The following is a 16048-nucleotide window of genomic DNA, read 5'->3' on the forward strand; positions in this document are numbered from 1 at the left end:
ATGAATGTATGAGTTAGGAAGGAAAATTAAGAAAATAAATCGTTTATGTTATATTGTGTATGTATGTATGTAATGAAGGTACCGAAAGAACGAAAGAAGAAGAGTAGAATAGGGAGTAAATGAAGATGTTAACAAAATTACTTTCATTAGATGTGTGAGCATGAATAGGGAGAGTGAACAACGAAATAGGAAAATTACCTTTATAATGTTTAGAATAGTCAATTTACACAATAAAATAAAAATATGTATAAAAAAAGTGTACCGGGTGTAAACTAAAAGTGCATATTGTTTGCATATCAGAAGTATTTATTACTATTGATTTTATTTCATTAGGGGGGAGGGGCGTGTAGTTTTTAGATTTTTATTTTCAAATATTACATTTTTTTGGAAAAAAATCAAAAATCCACAGCTATTTATAAAAAAAATTCATTTTTGAGAAAAAAATAACAAATAATTAAATTTTAAATATTAAACTTTTTGAAAATAAATTCAAAAAATTATTGTTATTCACAGAAAATTTATTTTTGTGGAAAAAAAATTCAAAAAAATCCCATTTCAAACATTAATTTTTTAATAATAAAACTTTAGATATGAAATTTTTTGAAAAAAATTTCAAATATTCTTAGTTATTCACAGAAAAAAAAATGTTTTGGAACTTTTGTTTCAAAAATTACAATTCAAGCACTAAATTAAAAAAAAAAGTTTAAACACTAAATTAAAAAAAAAAAATTAAATATTACATTTTTCGAAAAAAAAGTTCCAGTATCCTAAGCTTTTCACAGAAAGTTAAATTATTTTAAAAAACAATTGAAAGTTTAAATTAATTTCAAATATTACATTTAAAAGAAAAAAAATATATAAATTTTCAAGTTAGAAGTATAAAATCCCTAATTTGGGTTATGGCTACAGCCCTCTAACCCACCCACTGCGGGCGTTTCTGCATATTAATTATTATTCTTCTTAAATGCTTGATCTACTACATTTCTTATAAAATATGTTACAAAAAAACTAAATCTAATCCTGTCCAGGGCTATGTATTTGGAATCGTGGACTCGCACATTTGCTATGTTTTTTAGGACCTGCACTTGTTTAAGTTTAGTGCGAGTCCCGAGTCCTTCCCCCCGTTTTGTTTTATTCATAAATAGTGATGTAAATCCTGTGAATTTTTTAGCTGGTCTCTTTTTTTGGAATTGGCAATCTGAAGAATGGATTTTCTTTTCCTTAGCATATGTCATAATTATTTAATTCCTAAGTAGTGAATTTCTTTCCTAAATAGATTCAATTATATTCACACCCTGTTTGAACGTTCGTGTGGTCTCATAAAAAGACGAAGAGTAATTTTTTAAGATTTGTTGCTGAGTTATAAATGTAATTCCTTGTTGGACCAGAATGGAGTTGGGGATCGACATTGGAGTAATTGTTTCCAATATTCTCGTGTATTGTACCTCCCTTGTCAGAGCTGATTGTGTCTCCTCCAAAACATTCTTCAAATTGTCTTGGTTGCCATGTTGATTTTTTTAACATGCCCATTAGATACACGATTGTCATCTCTATTCATAAAAATGTATAACGCCCACAGTGAGTCAGACGCTGAATAGTCCGTTTTCATTTACGCATTTGTGTGTGTGTTTTTTTTAATTTTTAATAAAGGATAGTTGCATAGGTAGTCGTCTACTGGAGTTATTCATTCTCTATTCATGAATTTCACCGTTGCTTAAGATCAATAGGATTAAAGTATGCAATCACCAATGTTGAGAATGGACTTTGACTCCGAGGTAAAACAGTCTTTGACTCCATAAACAAATATCCTTTTATCTATTCCTCGCATGTATGTGCCCTTGTGTTCACATTAGTATTAATTCCAATACTGAGTGTTGAAGGACTGTTCTCTACAATGAAATTTATTTTAAGTCAACAGGAGGCATCTTCTTAATGCAATCCAGTTCTTAAGTGCAAACTGGGATATATACTAAATGCTTGTTTGTTGCTTTTTCTCGTATAATATTTGTAAATATACATACATTATCTAAACGAAAATGTTTAGTTTTGAAGATAATGTTTACCTTCCATTTTTATGAAAATCAAAACTATGTTACTTAAGTATCTATTACTAATAGGTATATTATTGTATGTATACCATTTTGCAGATTATGAGAGTGTTTTTTTGATCGTTTTGTCGTAGTGTTCGTCAAGATCGATTGACAGATTACAATATATGTATAAATATATACATATATCCAAGTGTGTACCTTTCCAGATTTCGGACTCGGAATGAAATTCCCGTTAGACTTGGAATCGGTCTCGAATTTCAAGTCGATCCTGGAATTCGGACTCGCCCTGAAATTTCAGCGAGTCCACAGTCCTAATATTGTAAACAATTATTATATTCAATTTTATCATTATAGGCTGTAATACTCAATCAGAAAAAACACAGGACTTACGAATGTATTGCATATTCATATTAATTCAGGCCTTATGAAAAGCCGACATCATTGACTCCATACTTCCACGACATTCTCTATATGTCCTTATCTCAACATGCAGCCCGTATCTATAATCAAGAGGATTATTATTTGGGATATTGGGTGCCCACTATTACTTTTTCAAGTAATTGATATTTTTAGCTAAAAAGGTGTTGGAGATTTTGGCTGTATGTTCATGAGGTACATACTGCTAGAAGATTACATTGCCCGCCAGTGTATACATTTTAACACTATAAAGAGTTTTGTTGACCACTCCAATTATCTTTGCAATCTCAGTTGGTTTCTGATCCGTACGAATTAATGTAATAAACTTGAGTTTTGTGTTTTCTGTTCAACCAGTCCTTATATATTAGGTCCAGTCCATACATTTGACCCAGTCCTTAAGACTGTTAATCCATCGGACTGTAAGTACCATAACCAGTGATGTCACAAATGCGTTACTTTAATCCGACTACATTTTTGTATTAGTGAGAAACAAAACGTCCTAATATTTTCAAAGGAGCAATCAGATTAAAGTTACTTACAAGTTCAGGGGGTGTTACTATTTTTGTCATTTTCCTTCGAAAGTATCCTCTCCCGTTTAAAATAATCTGGTGTTTTGTTTGTTTTTTACTTTTGAGGCAGAGCTTCAGGAGACCTACTCTATAGAAAAGGAAGTCATGGACTACCTGTGGTCAACCTTTGACCTTCAGCATATCCATCAGTTTTGCAATATCATGAAAATTTTCTTGAATTATAATGCTCCAACCCCATCAAGTGTTGTTCATGTGGAGTGGCTATTCAGCCTAAAGGGCTTAGTGCTCATGCCTAACAGAAGTAAACTTTCATACAGAAGATTTGAAAAGCTGCTACTCAATGAAACAAATAGGGTAACTTGTAGTCTAACTTAGTTACTTTGAAAATCAAGTAGTCAGTAATGTAACTAGGTTACTTTTTGAAGGAGTAGTTAGTAAACAGTAGTTGGACTACTTTTTCCATGTAACTGTGGCATCTCTGACAATAATTGACTTAAATAGGAAGAAATAAAGTTCGATTGACCTCATCAAAGACCGGATTTTATAAGGTTCAGGACTGAACTGGACCAGACCAAGACTGTACCGTACATGCCTGTAGTCCTCATTCCTAAATAAGGACTGTCATAAGACTACTTGTATTCCACTCTGATATGTTTTTGTAGGTGAATTAAAATATAAAAATGTTTGTTAAATGTTGATATTTTATGGTTGGTATGTAGGATATGCATTTTTAAAATTACAATCTCACAATTTGAATTGTAAAGTGTATAAATTTTTAGTTTACACCTGCTATAAAAAATTTGTACGATTGAAGATACCTTCCCAACTGTATGACTCACAATACAACATTTACTTTAAAAATACAGCATTTAATAGATTGTCATTGATGTATATTGTATCTATATGTATACAATATATAGGACTAAGTATATGTACATAAAATATAAGGAAATTGGCAAAGAAATCAAGTGAAAAGTAATTTACTTCTATTATTGTCTAATAATGAACTTTAACTTCTAATTTCTATCAATAAATGCAAATTAAAGCTGTGAAATGAAATTTAGTTTGTATACTTACAAATTTATTTATGCATAAAGCGATACATATAGGCTTTGGAAATAGATCATAACACACGAGATGTCATTCCCATCTGAGGATCACGATGCATGCTTACCTACTTAGTTGTGACATTTAATCTAGGCTATATGCATGAAAGCACGTCAATGGCGTTTCTACTCGTACCAAACTAGCTTGAGTACTTCGATCCCTTAGTTTGTAATTTTTTAAAAATTGCACGAGAATATACATTTTTTAGGTATTGGTGAACCTGTATATCGTAGTTAAGGACAGTGGCGTCTCTAGCATTTTGTTTTGTTTTGTTGTATGGAAGGGGAAGCCCAACATAAAGTTTCTTAATCCCCTCAAAATTTTTAATAAATCTTATATATGGTACTAGGAAAACTCCTCTGAGGAAAATTTATAGTTAGAAAAATTGCCCGTATTTTGTTCACACTTCATGATGAACAATGACACATTATATATTCACTTATTATTTTATGACAAATATCTAAACATATTTGTTTGTTCTATCACCCAAGGAAGTACCTTCAAGTGTGATTAATATTATTGCAATAAAATTTTCTTGTAATTTTTAATATTCAATTCAAACTTCCAAGAAATTGATCGAGAGGATTGTTAAGATGTTAATCTTAAAATATGGTAAAATACCCTATATATATATATATTGGTCCTGATGTAGTTTAGAATTGCTAAAAGCTACCGCCAGTTCATTCAAAGAATCTCTCTAAAACCACAAAATAATTTCAAGCCCTCAGTTTGTGTGGGGTACTTGGTGAACCCTTGGATCCTTAAAAGCCACTGCCAATTCATCCAAGTCTTCTCTTCTCCCCCTGTCTCTTTCAACATCCCTCTTTGTGTGTCTTTTTTACTACCTTCTTTTTTTGTTTTTATTTCCATCTATTCAGCCCTGCAACACGGACTTCAATGAAGGCGCAAAAACCATTCTATTGAATTTTACTTTGCTTAATGGCGACATGATAGACATCAGCCCGTGATGTGTTCTTCAAGAAATATTAAACTTCTTGGTGCTCACATTTATAGAGATAATAAATTGTTTGCTAAGGCCCAAATGCAAAATAAGTGCAAACTATTATCGTGCTGAAAAGTCATTTAGAGTTTTACTAAACTAATTTAATTGATTATTTTTTTCACTTTATGTTTCAAACTATACAATATGGAGGTATAATACGTACACATGGGAAAAAATTTGACAAAGTCATTTTGATATAAATTATAAAAGATAGATTTTATACGTTTCTTCATTTTGAACCTACCCACATATTTTCCATCAACCTTTATCATATTCATAGTTACTACATTTGATATTCTAACCCATAATTCCTACGCTTCATATATGCAAAAAAAAACATAAAAAATGTACTTTTAATTATGGTTTATTTATGGGTTGTTTAAGACGAGAAATCCCTATTTGGTTTTTTTTTTATCACCAGACACATTCTATATAATATTTCCATAGAATTAAAAAATGAATGACAGTCCAAGGAATGATAATTAGGGGGATAAATTAATGATGTTTCTTGGTTTGAAAATTCTTCTGATTGAGGGGCATTATTTATTTATTTTGTTAAAACATCTACCGTTAATTCGTCCCGTCTGACTTCTAGTTTTATTTATTATCGAATGAATTAATATATTTTTTATATAGTAATTGGTTTATTACACAGATGTAAAAGTTTTGTTACATTTAAAAGAATATTAACAAACGTTGTATGAGTCTAGAATATATTATAAAAACCATCACTGATGAGTGAAGTTATCTTCTTATGAATAGAGTAAAGTTTATTTCCATGGATATATACTGCTCCCTAATGTACATCTTAAACATATTTATGCATAAAAAATAACAATGTTTTGTATTAATGAAATATTTCAGGTCCTTTTCTGTTTGTTTCTGTTATTCCTCTTTGATGAATATCATAATTCATATACATTTAAAGTATAGGTTAAGATCCAAAGACGTTTTGTTTGGAGCATGTGGTAAGCACTGGTTTATTTTCTTTTGTTATTGAGTGCTCTAGAGACTAAGGTACTCATCAGGCAACCCATGATATTATTATTTTTTTCTTAAACTCTTATTTTTATTCTTTTATATTTAAGGAAAGAACAAATATAAATTGATAAAAATATTGAGTAGTTACGTGTAATCAAAATTTGTTTTTGAGCCGACCCCTAATTACGCCTAATCCAGGCGATACTAATAACATATCTAAGGTAACAATCCCTCTAATACAACTATTTGGTTATCAAATGAAGGCATTTATTAAAACATTAAACATTAATAAAGTGGATAAAAGGGGTTACTCCCTATCATTATTTATTTGGTTTATACATTATGTATATACAGGCGTACGCATCTAAAACTGAAAATTCCTTTAAATTTTACGGCTTGAGGGCTTGACGAGGGGGTTCTCTTGTAGACCTTAAGACCAAGATCTTTCTTAACTAGCCGGTCCATGGTCCTACTGCTGAAGTTGAACTCCCTGGAGAGGCCGCTGACGGTGACCTTCCCTCTCTTGTCCTCGACAGACTTTTTCACGGCAGTAACCATTTCGTCCGACCTTCGAGGCCTTGACTTAGATCTTGTTGTCGCCTCAGGAGTTTCTTTGGCTACCGCGCTGTAAGCGGTGGTGCGGCTGCAATTCAGAACTTTGGCAATTTCAGTGGGAGTTTTTCCCCGCGCGGAAAGTTCCAAAATTGCAACTCGGTGTCTCTCCATATTATCAGCTATTGGTTCACTGGTGCTATTTTGAATTTGCTGGAGTTTTGGTTATAACTAGTCAAGACCCTAGTCTCTAAGTATAAACCGGGTTCAACTCAACTTTGGTTTATACATTACGTATATATTTATAAACGGAAGTAACTCCGTTACTTATTATTTTTTACAAAATCCTGGCGATATTGTGACTGCTTATCGGTTTTGTTTATTAAGGGGAAATGAAGAAAAGCTCTTCTTTTTGTGAAATAAGTTTATAAATACAAGAATAATAGTATTAAATAACCCGTGTATTTTTCAACTCAACTCTTGTTTTTTATGGAAGTTGTGTATATTTAGGAATAATTTATTTCTACAAAAAAAGTTATTAAAAAATAAAATATCGAAAAAACTTAAAAAACTACATTCATTCTATTAAAAAAACCCATTTTACTATGATACCGTAAAGTTAGTACCGCAGTTCGTAACGAACCATGGGTTTATCGTACTGTCCTACCCCTACTAATTACAGACATATTATCGAATATTTTTTTAACTCCGAGCGTAAGAAGTAGTTCAATATGTGAGCTTGGTGATAAATAATATTGATAATTGAATAACTGTAATTATAATTATTTATTCATTTATTTTTACAACATTCATTTTTTAACTCGTTTAAATGTATATTTTATACGTGCCTATGTATATCTATGAACTCATAATAGTAAACCCCTTCTTAAAATGCGTCGTAATAATCATAAATTTTTATGACTATGTTTTTTTACTCCTTTAGCCCAGTCTGTACTGTTATTATTATTTTTTTGCCACATCGTAAAGTACCTACATTTAAAGTATTTTAATGTGTGCTTGAAATAAGAGGAATTTTTTGTAACATTTGATAAAAAATATGGAGAAAGATTATTTCTAAAAAGGCACCGAAAGGTGCATTACTCACAGAGTCAAATATATATTTTTATTATTTTATTTTAACGCAAAAGATTTCCCAAATTTATGATCGTGTTGTTTAGACATAAATATTATTTTTTGTCAAAAAATAAATCTAGAAAAATATTTTTTAAGAGCCCGCTCCACTTTTTCTAGTATTATTTGACTGGCATTCTAAATATACATATTTCTTCTTTTTTATACGTGGTACATGTATTTTGAATTACATCTTAATTCCCTAAATTATAAAAAATACATAGTTTCCACTTCAAGGAAAATTAATATTTACATTTACATATTTTTAAGTTGAGGAACAAAAGTAACAATAAAGCCATTGATAATGACAATATAATACTCAGCTACGATTGTGAATATTAAGTACTTTTGGTTTGTAAAAAAGAAAATTGAAAATGGAACTGGTAAACTATACAATTTGAAGGATTTTTTGAGTATCACAACTCCGTTAGAGTTAGTAGTTGATAGAGGCACAAATTACTCCGATGCTGATCCTTAATTCTACTCTGAGTACAAGTGGGATTTACCCATATAACTTTCCAGTACCGGGTGCGGCAAAAAATATTTTCACTTTTTTTTTGCTACATAAATCAAGGTTTTTGTAAATGCAGTGAAATTGTTCTGGTTAAGCAATAATAATAAATAAAAAAATGAAATAAACAAAAAAAAATTATATATTTCTAAGATTCATAGAAGCCGAGAAAATGCCATCTGAACGTGACCATCGAATTTTGCTTTGCACACCTTTGAAAACTGGCAAGAAACCAACAGAGGAGAAGTTGTTACCATTTGTACAGACCAACTACCCGGACATGAATGTTGTGTTCCAGCATGATGGTGCCCCTGCAAATACGTCCAAATGGCCCAGAAGTTGTTGGCAGACAACTTGCCTTTCTGGTAAAAGAAAATGTGGTCCCTTACTCACCGGATGCCAACCCCTTGGACTTCACTTTTTGGGTGCATGTTGAGTCCAAGGCCTCAACCGTCTATCACCCAAATATCAACAACCTCAAGGAAACCGTCAACCAGCACTGGGATGTCATGTCTGAGGACTACATCTACAATGGGTGCAAGGCCTTCCATGGGCGCCTTGAAGCCATCATTGCGGCCAAGGGGGGCTACATCGATAATGATTAGGGTAGCTAAGACATCAGATTAGTTATTTTTATTTTATTGACATTCCCTATTACAACTGGTTGGTGGAATACATCTTGATAAAGCTCTAGATTGAAACTATAAATATTTTTTGGATGCACAGTGTTACTCACCGTTATGAAATAACCTTTTCATTACTTTAAAATTATATGTTATCTCCTCAACAATTAAAGAATAATTAATTCTGAATTTATACATATTCTACTTTAATACAACATATTTGAAGTTTAATAAGGTTGTAATTCGTGAGCATTTTCAGTGTGTAATAAAAAAACTGATAATTAAAATGGTAACTGCCAGAATTTAAAAAAATATTCTTATAAAAAAGTAGAGTGGCTTTTATAAAGTTTCATTAGCTGCAAGCACCTATGAAAAAATTGAAACAACTACATGTCCTTCTCAGTATCAAGCAAGGACAAATGCAGTAACTATTCCGTTGTCGATCTTTCATTATACTCTGAGTCCAACACTTGTAAAACTTCAACATTACTTTCCTTCATTCTTGAGCTCACATACTCGTGGTTATATTTATACACATACAATAATAACGATCGCAGCTTTTTTAAAGAAAAAAATTATTTTTCGGGCTGGCAACTCAATAATACCTTACGTTATCAAATACTTAGGATTTACATGCCTACGTATAGTCGAATGGGATTTCTTCAAAACTACAATCCCTAAAGACATTTGTCAAGAACCTACTTGTCACTAATGGTGCTTGCTGAAAGAGGAATTAACCGGATCACTAGGTTTATTGCCAAATGTCAAAGTGAAGGAACAAGGAAGGATTTGCTTCAAGGAGTATAATTAGATTAAGGAATTGGATGAAATTTAAATTAGAAAACACTGACAAAATAATTAAAAAGAAATAATATAAATCTATTTCGAATTCGGTCATTTTTATCTTAGGATCCATTTATGAAAGACATATATTTTTAAGAGTTGAGAAAATAAATTGACTTTAATCTTCTACTCTAACTATTCAAAAGTGACAAATTATAGGGCGACCCCTGGCCCACTGAGGGCTCTACGGGACTCTACTTCTCATCAATTAGATTATATATATTTTAACTTTTCTTTTTTTGCATGTAAATGTGATTTTTGACAATGGATTTATGCAATTAACATTTATCAGGTGTCAAGGTGTGAAAGGAAAATGGGTCGCATTGAGAGGAAAATGCATCAAATGACCCTCTCAAAATATTTTTTCCTTATTTATACCAGTATGTAAAAACGTTTGAGCCAATAAAATAAATTTGATTAAAGCTTTGACATGTATAATGTATTTCTTGTTAAATAAACATGTTTTAAATATTGGAATATATTATGTATATACTGGTAGTTGCATAAAAACGCGGACTAATTTTTAAACACTTATATCTTGAGGTTCCGTGACTGGTCATAAATAATTCCAGCACAAGTAACTCGGTAAATCTTTTAGCTTTGTTTTTGTTTTTCATACTCGCATCAAACAAAGTCGTTTACAATGAATAACGAGGTCAAACGTCATATGGTTGCCACTCTCCTCCGCGCCGGTAGGTCTGTCAAGGAGATAATCAAGGACATTGGACTATCCAGGACTACTGTGTTCAAGGTCCAGAAGCTTGTCAAGGAAGGAAAAGATCTGAAAGACCCGCCCATACCTCTGGAATAACTCAGGATTGGCTTGCTGCTAACATGCCATTTTGGAACAAAAACATAAATCACCTTATTTGAATCCCCTTGACTACAGTGTGTGGTGGCAAATTGAGAAGAAAACCTTTGCTACCCGCCACCCAAGTTTGGACTCATTGAAGGCCAGCGTCAATGAGCAATGGGCAGCCATGGAAGACCATTACATTATCAATGTGTGCAAGGCCTTCCTCGGGCGCTTGGAGGGTGTCATAGCAGCTGATGGCGGTTATATTCAGTAATTATATTAAATTTTATACCAGAATAAATTCCCTGTTATTTAATTCTCAAAAAAATACGTCGTACGAATTTTATTACACATTGAATTATTTGCCACAAATAGTCCGCGTATTTATGCAACTACCGGTAGATCACAGTCTACTTACTCATTTAATGAAGTGGTGTGCATGAAATGTCGTTTTTGTAGAATATGAAGGGAAATCCCCTATCGGATTTTTTATTCACATTAAGTTGTTCCATATTAATTGTAACAGAAATATATTTTATTCCCCTTAATATCCGGGGATTCGTTTTATCTTTTGAAAAAGTATTAAGGGTTTTGAATACTTATGTACACACAAAGATGGAACCCGAGTAAATATTTGTGCTGACGCCCCCCTTTGGAGATATTATACATACATGTGTCTACAATTTTAAATGATAGGGAGTATTTATTTAATACAGGGTGGTAATTTCATTTATATGTACTTTTCGTACGAAGAAGACACTAACTGAAATTATTGGAGTCAATAATAAATAGAATGATTCACAATGTAAAATATATTTGTAAATGATTATACTTGTGCCTAAAAATCCTCACATAATCCCTCCACACTGAAGATTTTTTCTCATCAAACATTTGTCAGTCGAGCAACGAAAAAAAAAAAGAATGCACCCCCTACTGAGTCTCACTTATGATCCCTCCCGGATCATAAAACATTCCTTCGCAAATGCGATAAGAGTAAAAAAAACATATCATATTTCTACGCTGCTATTTCAACGATGTGTATGTCAATATACATATAACAATATATGTAGCTTTGACCCACTCAATGTTGAAAAGTAGTTTTAGGTTAATTTGCCGGGTGGAGATTTAGTGGCAGGAACATTTTTGCCAACTTTTTTGATTTTTTTATTAGAGATCTTCAAAACTTTAACTTTTCTGTATTGTATTTCAGAATGGAAACAATTTATAAATGCATTATTTCAGGGAAAAGTGTACTGTTAATTAATGTTTATTTTCTCATTACTGTGGAAAGGTTTATTGATTTATTTTTTAGATATTCTGTTTCTTCCGTACCTTTTTACATAAACAAACTATACTGATGATCTAGTCATTTCATCATCATGAGCGAGCAAAAAGCAACGCATCTCAGATCTCCTAGATGCTGGAGTTGATGTGATGAAGATTACGGACATTATTAAGTGTTCTAGGAGCCTGATTTTTAAGTTTATAAAGTTGAAAAAAGATGTGAGGAAGTGGAGGGCATAATTTAAAGAGGGATACGAAGTTCTTGTTAAGTTTGTAGAATAATATAAAAGGGGATCCCACTAAGTCGATGAATCCCCTCGCCAACAACTTCTCTGTTACTCCTAGGACCATCAGGGGGACTATTAAGCACAACTTGGTATTAGTTTCTTTCACAAGGACTCCACGCCACCCTTTGAAAGAGGACATGAAAGCTAGGACGCTCCAGAGATGCAAGAAAATCCTCACATGGATCAAGGCAAATGGGTGAATTCTGAAAATTTTCTCCACAAAGAAGATTTTCACAGTTGATCAATTCCACAACCGCCAAAACGACTGCTGGCTTGTGGAAACAAAAAAAGAGGTCCAAAGGGGTTACCACAACAAATATCTTGCCCAAACAATGGTCTTCCGCGTTGTGGCCTCAGTTGGAAAGAAGATACATTCGTTCTTTTTCAAGATTGGACAGAAAATCGGTCATGAGGCCTACTATAAATTGCTTAGGTACACCATGGCTGAAGATCAACTACCGGGAGGGTAACTACGTGTTGACTCAGGACGGTGTCCCATCTCACACATCCGCCAAGTACCAAAATTTCTGCCTAAATAACCTGACTCGATTCAGATTCAAAGTGAGAGGAGGCCCTTCATCACCAGATTTGAACTCACTGGAATTTTTTATATAGGGCACTTTGGAGAGGGAAAGCAGCAGGATGTCACACCCAAATGTGGACTCACTGAAGTACTCCATAGGGGCTGCATGGTACAACTTTTCAGAGGACTTCAGGCGACGTCTAAGCGATCGTAGTAGTGATTTTTCAATTTGTATTCATATATTTGAAATTTGAAAAAAAAAAAATTGAACCCAACTAACTCAATGAATATTAATGTTACAGATTTCAATGGGGTCCAATCAAATTTGGTTTCATGCAACAAATATAAATTGGTATACTTTGTCTAAATCAAGTAAATACATATTTTAAAGACTTTTTTGGAATTACCAATAAGTAAAAACATTTTGAACTAATCATCAGAAATTATAAAAGAAGATATCTTAATAATTCAATGATGCATTTTTTTTTGTAAAAACATTATTTTTCTAAAATCTCTCTCATTTAAAATGAAATTTTAATTTTGAAAAAAAAAAAAATCCGTTATTCCCATCATCACATAATTAACCTAAATTTTCGGAATGACATCCCATTTTTCCGTCTGTAGGAAATGTCATCCCCCCCCCCTCCTAACACACACAACATCCAGCACAGCAACCACCCTAACTAGGAGCCGATTAAGATGGGACTTTTATATATACGAGTTTATAAGTTTTACAGGAATTCTCTAATATTTTTTTCAACATTACAAAAATTATCCATTCTAGATAATCCAAAGACTAGTTGCTTAATTAGTAATCATAATTCATCTTTACTGATTATGAATTGTTATACTTTTCTGTAAAAAAATTATATAGGTATAATTGGAGTATATAACACAAAACAGTTTAAAATTTCGTCATTACGTCATTTCCATAAAATGTATTTGTCAAGCTCGGCAACTACCAAAAAACGTGATTGCGCCGTCCGGGAATCGAACCCGGGACGTAAGAATGGGAATCTTACATGATACCACTACACCAACGGCGCTTGATAATATGTGAGCAAACAATACAAATTTTACGCATTTACTTTATTTTCCGTACAATACTTTCATGTATTTTCTAAATACATTATGAATAATATTTATTACATAGCACAAGTATTTATACTAAATAGTGTAATTTTATAGCAATTTACGTATACAATTATTATCACAATTTTTGAGAATTAATTATTATTTTATAATTTACCAAAATTCACTGTTTGTTGAACTTTTTTTGGAGTATAAAGTACTTTAGTTATAGGCCGTGTTAAATGTTTATAGCGCTGTAAATTAATATGATTTAGTTGTTCCTATTTGGTTTATATATAATTAAAACCAAGGACATTTTTATATGTACAGCCAATAATATCTTAACAACTAAGATAAGAAGGCTCTCATAACCTCTCATCCCTCAATGACTTAAAGAAATTCAAAATCCAAGTAACAATATATAAAAATTAAATTATTATGAGTAACACAGTATTAAGAAGGAGGCGTGATATTTTAATTTAAAATAGAGTGTTTGGTCTATTTTAGTATATAATCATGGGGAAAATATGCATTGCACCAGGTTCTCGTTGTAAATATAGAGCAACCAAGTCCGAAAGTATCAAAACTGGCCCCGGAAACATAATAAAACCACATTTGAATATATTTCTTAGGGATCAGTTACTAAGAAAACTTTTGATTCAAGCCGTACCTAGCCAGAATTCGGAACCCTCCAAATATTCTGCCCATTTTTTGTTTCATCTGCGTATCACATCCAATGAGTGGCTACTGATATCTACAAAAAATTTGCAAGACTTTTTTTTACTTTCATTAACAAATAAAGGTGCAAATTTTGATTACCTTAGCCTTTATGGCATTTTATGATCTTTTTTTTAAAAACAAAAACAATAACATTGTCAAGTTTTATAAAATAAATCAAAGCAAAATTCTAAATAAATAAAAAATGCAATGAAAATTTAGTAAGAGATAATTTTATAAAAAAAAATGACCTCCTAGGTCATTTGAGGCCGAGAACAAGGACGTGTTTAACAATAGAAATATATTTTTTTTAGTCAATATATAATATTGCTATGTAGTTTATTGTCTTATATTTAAAGATTTAATAACAAATCAAAAGTATTCATTTGATATATATTAAAGTGGTTTTGTTTTTATATTTACATAATGATGTCCAATTCAATCAATTTTTTTAGCATTATATGTAAGAAAAACTTTTGTATATTTATTAAACTTTTCTTCTTTGGGTCAGGATAAAATCTTCTATGGTCTTCAACTACTTGTAGAAGAAATTGCAGCTGCTATTCGTCATTCTTAAGCAAGCCACCAAATTATTTTAGGAGCCCAACTCCACTTTTGGCAAAGATTATTAATAATATTGAGAGACCCAATTATTTATCATGTCTGCTTGAAATTATCTCTATCATTCCATGATGCAGGATCAGATGCTTAAAATACATAAGGAAGTATCATATTTGAATAAAAAAATATTGGCTTATGAGTAATAATTCTTCGAAACTTTATTGGTTATATTTCTCATATGTTCTCTATTATTTACATTTAAAGAGTTCAGCTTCAGTCTATTGCATGACAAACTAACTGGACCATCAAAAAATGCGAGTCCTACGAGTTCCTCCCATAAGTACCATAAATATCTGAAAAGTTTGCATGATGTTGACTTGGAAATTTGACTATTAATGGTTGAGTATTTTATTAATGACTTCATTAAACTAAGGTCATTGTAAGGAGTGTGCTGAGCACTTTTATGCATTGATCAAAACTTTTATACATATTCTTACTATAAAAACACAGCTATCCCCCAATTCTCGTTCTTCTCTAGGATACATTTAAAATTCAGATTTAAAGGTAAAGATATTAAGGCTACATCAATTTTTTTGATAGCCAATGGGTGCATTACACCAGGTATTATAAATTTAACTCCTTTCTTAGGAGCAGTACCAAGAAATATTATGACTAGATCTAAGAATTACTTATTATTGTCCCTTAGAAATTTATTTTCGAAATGTTTCTTACTAATGTCAATGGTGCCTTGTCGTATATCTTCCACAATCCTAGGCAGGTCTTTATCTGCAGTTCCGTATTCAAACTTCGTTTTATTGATCGATTGCCAATTATCTTGGAATCTTTTAAATAATGAAACTTCAGGAGATGATGTGCCGCCCAAACACTCATGCAAAATAGTCCCAATATTAATTTCTGAATATGCTACCTACATGTAAAGGGAAAGAGGTTTTTCCAAGTAATTTTTTAGGCAAGACAATAGCTCCAGTATTCCTACCAACTTTAAGAATTACAAATGAAGGCTCTTGACTTGTTGTAAAATCATTAAATATTAGATATT

At 31.8% G+C, this 16048-nt stretch overlaps 1 non-coding gene across 1 annotated transcript; it reads right to left on the bottom strand.

The window, feature by feature from the left end:
• Window positions 1–13614: 13614 nt before the first annotated feature.
• On the bottom strand, window positions 13615–13685 carry TRNAG-CCC (transfer RNA glycine (anticodon CCC)). Its single transcript has one exon. It is a non-coding gene; the product is annotated as a tRNA-Gly (tRNA).
• Between the last annotated feature and the right edge of the window lie 2363 nt (window positions 13686–16048).

Source organism: Lepeophtheirus salmonis, chromosome 7, assembly GCF_016086655.4.
Source record: "Lepeophtheirus salmonis chromosome 7, UVic_Lsal_1.4, whole genome shotgun sequence".
NCBI lineage: Eukaryota > Metazoa > Arthropoda > Copepoda > Siphonostomatoida > Caligidae > Lepeophtheirus > Lepeophtheirus salmonis.